Raw genomic sequence first — 8,950 nt, 5'->3', positions numbered from 1 at the left:
TCTGCTAAGTAAATTAAATGCAAATGTTTGGGTTTTCTGCCAGCAGTGTTCCTTATTTACCCTTTTCATAGATGGTCTATTGATCCTTTCATGAAATATTCAAAGTGAAAAACATTCCTTCTGCAAACAACTCAGTGCGAAAGAGAAACTCCGCATTAAATCCAAAGCAAAATTAAAAAAAAAAATTACCAAATTTTTAATTTTAACAAAATTTTACTTTACAAACCAAGTATACAAATAAATAAAAAATAAAAGCGTACTAAGTTCGGCCGGGCCAAATCTTTTATACCCTCCACCATGGATCGCATTTGTCGAGTTCTTTTCCCGACCGATTCAGACCATAATGAACACGTATGTTGATGGTCATGATGGTTGATCCGTCGTACAAAATTTCAGGCAAATCGGATAATAATTGCGACCTCTAGAGGTTCAAGAAGTCAAGACCCCAGATCGGTTTATATGGCAGCTATATCAGGTTATAAACCGATTTGAAACCTATTTGACACATTTGTTGAAGGTAAGAATAAAATACGTCGTGCATAATTTCAGCCAAATCGGATAGGAATTGCGCCCTCTAGAAGCTCAAGAAGTCAAGTCCCAAGATCTGTTTATATGACAGCTATATCAGGTTATGGACCGATTTGAACCATACTTGACACAGTTGCTGGATATCATAACAAAACACGTCGTGCAAAATTTCATTCCATTCGGATTAGAATAGCGCACTCTTGAGGCTCAAGAAGTCATGACCCAAGATCGGTTTATATGGCAGCTATATCATAACATGGACCGATATGGTCCATTTACAATCCCAACCGATCTACACTAATAGAAAGTATTTTTGGAAAATATCAAGCCGCTAGCTTAACTCCTTCGAAAGTTAGCGCGCTTTCGATAGACATACGGACGGCGGACAGGCGGACGAATATGGCTAGATCGACATAAAATGTCCCGACGATCAAGAATATATATACTTTATGGGGTCTCAGACGAATATTCTGTGGTGGAGGGTATTAAAAATACTACGTATTCAAACCAGCCTTGCCGAACTGTCATACCTACCACCAAAAATGTTCTATTTTACTATAACTCCCCTACCATATCCATGGCAATATCAACATAGGGGCTGGTCTGGATCATATTTGATTCCGGTGCCGAGAAATCTTATGCAAGTCACAGTTTCAGCGAAATCTAGCAATAAATCCTCTTTGTATGGGACTAAGACCCTATATTCGACGATCGGTTCCTAAGGCAGCTATATCCAAATATGGTCACATTCTGGTCGGATAACGAGAGGCTTATAGCACTCACTGCTTAAAATTTCAGCGAAATCGGGCAATAAATCCGCATTGTATTGTATTAAGACCCTTAATCGGCAAATCGGACTATATCTAAATATAGTCCATTCTGGACCATATTTGGGTCCAATTTCGGCAGTTTTAATCAGGGCTGCGGAGTCTTGCCCCCAACTCCGACCCCGGGTCGGAGTCTAAGTCGGAGTATTAAGCCGGAGTCGGAGAGCGGTTTGGAGTCGGCGCTAAGGTGCCGAACCAAACTCCGTCTTTGACTCAGGCTACGGTCGACTCCGCAGTCCTGGTTTAATACAAATCTGTGTTTTAAATTCCACCAAAATCGTTTAATAAATGCAACTTTTACGGGGTCTAGACGCTATGGCTAAATATGGTCCTATGTGGAGTATTTCGGGTTCAAAGCCGGAGTCGGAGAGCGGTTCGGAGTCGGCGCTAAGGTGCTCAACTCCAAACCAAACTCCAACTCCGACTTTGACTCCGGCTTGGGTCGACTCCGCAGTCCTGGTTTAATACAAACCTGTGTTTCAAATTCCACCAAATTCGTATAATAAATGCACTTTTTACGGCCTCTAGACGCTATGACTATATATGGTCCTATGTGGATTATTTCGGGTTCAAATAAAGGTTGGCCTTTTCAAACGAACTGTTCTAAATTATCCGATAAATAATGAGTCTTGCATAGCTTAAGACCATAAAACGATAGACCTCTCTATGGGGCAACTTTATTAGCGAAATCGGGTAATAAATGCGGCTTTTATGGGTTTAAGACCCTATTTTATTAGATCGGTCTATATGGCAGCTGTATCTTAACATAGTCCAATCTGAATCATCTTAAGGTGTGATGGTGGAAGGATTAAAACAACTCACTGTTTCAAGTTTCAGCGAAATCGGGTTATAAATGAAGCTTTTATGGGCTCAAGACCATTAATCGGCAGATAGCTCTCTATGGAAGCTATATCGAAATATAGCACCATCCTATGGTGGTGGGTATAAAAAGTCATTCACAGAAGGTGACATATGCGATCCATGCTGGATGGTATGTAAGATATGGCCCAGCCGAACACTTTATGTATATAAAACCTATTCCGTAACCTGATCCGATTTAAACCATCTACCAAATATCAAAGTTCTGTAAGTCTAATTAAGTTTATAGCGGGTCCTTTTTCTTTGTTTAAGGTTTTATGCGTAAATGGCCTCGAAAAATATTTGCTTAAGAACACCTAACTAGGTGCTTTATAGGTCTAATATACACCCAAAATTTAATTAAAGGTAATTTATAGGTATATTAAGGGTACTTATCCAAAATGGGTTTCGTTTTATTTATAAAGATAAATAAAGTGACGTTTTTAGTTTCCATTTCTCTTCTCTCTCCCCCACCCACAGGCGTTTCTGCTCTCAAATGCAATGTTATTTGAGAACATAAAGCATTACTTAGCTTCAGCTATACGATAACAAGGTAATGAATGCTAAATACCACATTCAAGCTATTATTAGTGTTTGGGTAATTTGCAAAAATGATTGGCTATTTTACGGAAACTACGAATGCCATATAAGCTTACGTTATCTCGAGTGCATGTCCTATCGTTTTGGTAACACCCACTTTTCCAACGTATTTTTGTCTTTGTTTTTCTGTGTGTTTTTTGGTACATCACCTAGAAGATCTCTTTGAATTTTTGATAAATTGTAACATTTTGCCTTGAAATGGTCCTTAAACCGGATGGAGCATATTTCAAATGATATGCTTTGGCACAAAAACTTCCATACCACCTTACCACCTATACAACATTTACTTGCCCGCATCTGCCCACACTCATACAGCCTGAACAGGCATACCAAAACAAGTGGGAAGAACAAAAAAGAAAGCAAATACCAAACAAAAAGTAAAAGAAGAAGAAGAAGATACATGTCAAACATTGTTGTTAATATCGACAATTTAGCAAACATCTAACAATGCCATTAAGTTATAACAACCCACCAAAACATAAAGAGCAAACTAACTTACACAAAGACACATTCCAAAATACACACACCCACTACCACACACATCCATGCAGCAACAGCAACATACCCATGCTCGCATATAAGCATAAAATAACATTTTGCAAAACCACCCACTAAATACTTGTACTTAATGTTAAGCCAACACTGACTGCACAATGGGCTTGAAATGCCACATTGTTTCTTGGTATCACTTTTTTCAAACAATTAACCACAATTAACAAAATATTTATTTTCAACGCTAATACACAAAACTTCACATTTCCTAAACATAAGAAATACCATGCTGTCCCCAAAATCGTAAATTTTGAAAGGGGGAAGGTTCCTTTTCAGCATTTCGAATCTGTCTATGAAAAATGAGGCTTGATTTTCCTTAAACACAGCACATGAACCCCAATCTTCCGTGTTAAGAAAAGGAATCCAGCAGAGATACTAATATAAGTGTGTCTGAGTCCGAGACTATTTTTAGCATTCCTCAAGCATCTATCTTATCCAAAGTGGAACCTAGTTGCACCTGAATGCCCTTCGTATAAACCCAACTATTATGGAATTATTTCGAGTACATAAAACCTGAATTATATAAAAATGAAATAGGGTACTACATCTTTTTATATCTTTCATACCCCAATTTAAGCGAAATTTAGGTTAAATTTTTTTTGTCAAATAACAAGGGGGGACGCCCCATCCTAAAACCCACCCGAACGGACATGTTTACTTATTGGGACGATATGGGTATCAAATGAAAGGTTTTTAAGAGCCGAGTACGAGCTTGGTATTCAAATTTCACCCTTAATGTTCGGGGGTCCCCCACCCCCAAAAAAAACCCCAACAGGACTCTTCCACGTCTTTGGGCAAACGGGGCATCAAATGAAAGGTATTTAAAAGCAGAGTACAAATCGGAAATAAAAATTTATTCCTTTGTGTCTTAGGGGCCTCCACACCCCCCAAAACCCCACCGGACGGACATGCTTACCGTTTGGGACAATGTGGGTATCAAACGACAGGTATTTAAGAGTAGAGTACAAATTTTGTATACAAATTTCACCCAGTGTTCGGGGGATCCCCCGACCCCAAAACACCCCAACAGGACTCTTCCACCGCTTAGGGCAAACGGGATATCAAATGAAAGGTATTTAAAAGCAGAGTACAAATTTAACATTAAAATTTGTTGCTTGTTATCTGAGGACGGAATATTTGCAAATTAGGACAATATACACAATCAAAGATAAGGGGCCTGCTTTTTATAGCCGAGTCCGAACGGCGTGCCGCAGTGCGACACCTATTTTGGAGAGAAGTTCTACATGGCGTATAACCCCACAAATGTTCCCAGCATTAGGAGGGGAAAACCACCGCTACAAATTTTTTCTGATGGTCTCGCCAGGATTCGAACCAAGGCGTTCAGCGTCATAGGCGGACATGCTAAGTGTTTCGAGGACGCCTCACATAAACTCCCTCTAAATCACACATATATACCGACTTCAGCAATATGTAGCTCAAATGTGATTTTTGGGAGTAGAGTATGAATCTGATATCCACTTTCTACTTTCGGGGCAAAGGGTTTGGCTACTCCATTCCACCATCAAAACCAATAGAAGGAAGTAGATCTAACATCCAAACTACTATGGGCGCATTCTCCCCTTACCATATTTTCAAAAACTCCAGATTTCCGAGATGGATGGAATAATTTAAGATTTAGTTTGTTTATAATAACTCAAAAACTGAAATTTGGTATCCTTATTTAGGGTGGGACACCTAGGGGGGCCGCACAACTTCCAAGGCCCGATAAATGGAAATACAAACCAATAATCACGATATGGTGCTCAAATTTAAGGTATTTGAGAGTAGAGAAAGAATCTGATATATGACGGTCTACCTCACCCCCAAATATAGTCCCATACCGAACATATTAACCGACCATTGCAATATAAGGCTCAAATGGAAGGTATGTGGGAGTAGAGCACCAATATGATATCCATATTGAGGCGAAATATCTGAAAGGCCGCACCAGTACAGGAATTCCCTAACCGTGACAGTATAGGGCTCAGATAAAATAAGAAAGTAAAATAAAGGCGCAGCCGAGCGGGCCCTGTCCATCTAGTCTCATTCATAAAAATTAACTTGTGTTTATTTTCGGTTTGTTCCGTATAGACCCAAAAACGGCTGAACCGATTACCTTAAAATTTGTGTAGTATGGTCTGGAAGGAAACATAGGCTATATAATTGTTTGATATCCGAAGGAGGGCGTACCCTTCCCCTTATGACAAAAGTACCATCCAAAATCAAAAGCGGACCAATCGAGACAATATGGATATCACATGAAAGGTATTGGAGAGTTGAACACGAATATGGTATTAAAATTTGAGTCCTTGTACCCATCTGATCGACGCAACCCCAAAACTACCCCGAACTGACATTTAGGATGTCCATGTCAATATAGAACTGTTCCGTAGAATCAAAAAAGGCTGAACCGAGTTTCTTAAAACTTTCAGAGATTGTGTAGGTTTTTCTGGAGAGAAACATAGGCTATATAATTTTTAGATTTTGGGTGGCGTTTTCGGGGTGATAGACACAATATGGGTAACAAATGAAAGGTATAGGAGGCTAGAAAACGAATATCGTATTTAATTTCGGGTCCAAGTACCCAGCGGGACGCCCCAACCCCATAACTCCTCTAAACAGATATATTTGACGTTCATGTCAATATGGGTCTCAAATGAAAAGTATTCGGCAATAGATTACAAACATGACATACAAAATTTTATTCAAGTAATGAAAAGTCGTCCCACCCCAGAATACCCTTAAATGGGCATATTAGCCGACCATGGCTATATGGAACTCAAATGAAAGGTATATGGGAGTAGACTACCAATATGAAATTAAAATTTGATTTCAAGTCTACATGGCGCTTTCCCTTCCAAAAATAAGTCAAATAGGTTAAATGACTCATTATGACAATATGGGACTCAAATGAAAGGTATTTGAGAGGAGGAAGGAATCTGATATTCAATTTCAGAGTCAAGTGTTTGGGAGTACGCCCTTAATAACCACCTAAACTGAACTTCATTTCCGACTATGGCAATATGGAGCTCAAATCAGCGGTATTTGCGAGTAAAAAACAAATTTGTTTGTCCGAATCAGTCTATAACCTGATATAGCTCCCATATAAACCGAACTCCCGATTTGACTTCTTGAACCTCTGGAAGCCTCAAATGTTGTCCGTTTTGGCCTAAAAATTTCACATAGTATTCTGTTATAACTTCCAACAACTGCGCCAAGTACGGCCTTAGTCGGTCTATAACCTGATATAGGTTTTTTCCAATTCAAGTTTAAACTCAATGATAAGTGACCATTTTATTAATACCGAGTCTGAACGGAGTGCCGCAGTACGACACCTCTTTGAGATGTATTTTTTACATGACCTTGCATGGCACGGTACCTCGCAAATGTCGCCAGCATAAGAATGAATAACTCAAGCTTTAAATCTTTTCAAATGTTCCCGACATGGCTACAGTGACACGAATTCGATATACACCTTCAGTTCGAAGTGTCCCCACCCTAAAAAGATATTAGAGAGTTAAAGATGGCGTATCGGAGCGGACCCGGTTCGGCTAGTGGGTTATAAAATCACCACAGCTTTGAATCAGCACAGAGTCTACCGTCAACAACAAACTTCCAAGTTGATTGTCTCAGAGCTAATGATCACTTCTTATGATATGAAAATAGTTTCCCAAAATCCAATACCCTTCGTCCCATTGTGTCCTGCTGACATTTAGAGCAGCAAACAATCAAAAACCCACATCCAACAAGCAAGGCAAGAAAGCAGGAAAGCATTTTGTTGAGATGCGTGTTAACACACATACAAAACAAATACCCACATTCAAAAAGACTAACAACCAACGCACACTCATACACAAACTCGACTACATGTTTGACAACAATAAAAAACAAAAAAAAACACATTTATGAGAATTTGCACCGCATAGTACCACAATCACAGAGCCACCACATAGTCCAACAACCCAACCCACAGAAAAACGAGACAAATTATTGCACAGCACACTCACACACACACACACACACAGAAACTCACTTAAACTCATAAAAAACTTATGCTTAAAAACAAACTCTCCAGTAAAAGCATGCCAGGCTATGACCGACCACATGGTCTTTTGTCCATAGCGTTTGTGTGTGTCTAAATGTGATGTGCAGGCATCTAAATACCATTTCCTCCCAGGCATACACGCATCCATACGCATACACTAGCTGGCATTTAAGAATAGACAAAAAACAACAACTAAAAAAAAAAGACTTTTGAATGTTAACCGACGAAGAAAAAAAATCCCCCAGCATATTTTTCTAAGAGCTTAGCGCGATAGTGACCATAAAAGGACATTATACAATGCCATAATATTTTATAGGGACATTTTTGCAGTGATGTTCTCTTAGTGTCCCATCGTATGTCGTTTTCTCTTTGCTTTGTGTAAGTGAGTGTATGAGCATGTTTTTTTTTTTCATTTTCCATTTCTATTTGGCTGCTGCTCATTTGCCAAGCTCAGATGCTCAAAGTGTCCAAATATAAGCTTGGCAATTTTTCGTATGTGTAAATTGCTCATATAAACATTGAGATATTAATAACGCAATGACTAGGAAAAAAAAAGAAAAACACACACTCATATATACACATAAAAAAACCAAGACAGCAGCATCTAAATGTTAATCTTAGAATCATGGTGGGGTAAAAACTTCTTGCGGATAGTGCAAACGAGTAGCAAGAGCCATATCACCCAACTCTATTCCAATTTTATGGCGAATTGGCTTGAGGGGTTTGAGAAGCCAAGAAATTTAGATTACCTTTAGATTACAACGTAAATTGAGCCGTTAAGTCTTTTTTATTTTTTTGGCACAACCAAATGAAATAAACAAAAACTAAAGCATATTTTATGGAGTCCAAACACGTGATAAGAAAATTAACACTCTAACGACAGCAGCAACAACAATTGATAAGAAATACCATGGCAATAAGGCCGTAACGACGACAACAAGCCATAGACAAAAACTAATGTCCACAATGCCCAAAGAAGGGAACAGTGATAGGGAGCGAGAGAAGAGAAAAGTGCCCTGATAAAGTTCATTAACAGTTTGCCTAAACAGATGAGATGGAAATTGAAAAACTATGCTAAAATCCTTGCCATTGGAATGCTCTCAGGAGAAGGGCAATTATTTTTGTTAGACCTGCAAGGAGACAGTTATTGAAAAAATCTATGCCGCCATGTGTATTTGCGAGTTTTTTATAGGGTAAAATTTTTAGGTGGCAGAACAAAATTTTATACCGAAATTTGCCCGAAAGCAATGTTTATAAGATCTAAGAAAATAGTTAAAAATTTATTTTTACAAAAAACTATTACACGTCTAATAGAACAAAGACTACGAAGCTATGAAAATATGTTTGATGCACATCAATTTATCCGGCAAAGCAAGTGATGAGGCACCAAGAAGCCTATATCGATATATAACCCTTAAACACTTTCTACTCAAGACCAAGAGCATATCGGTGGCATATCAGTGAGGTTGTACACAGGATAGACAGATTCGAAGTCAAGATGTACACTATGACCGAAATCAACCATAATCACATTTGGTAG

Source organism: Stomoxys calcitrans, chromosome 3 (assembly GCF_963082655.1).
Source record: "Stomoxys calcitrans chromosome 3, idStoCalc2.1, whole genome shotgun sequence".
Classification (NCBI taxonomy): domain Eukaryota; kingdom Metazoa; phylum Arthropoda; class Insecta; order Diptera; family Muscidae; genus Stomoxys; species Stomoxys calcitrans.
This window is presented reverse-complemented; position numbering follows the sequence as displayed.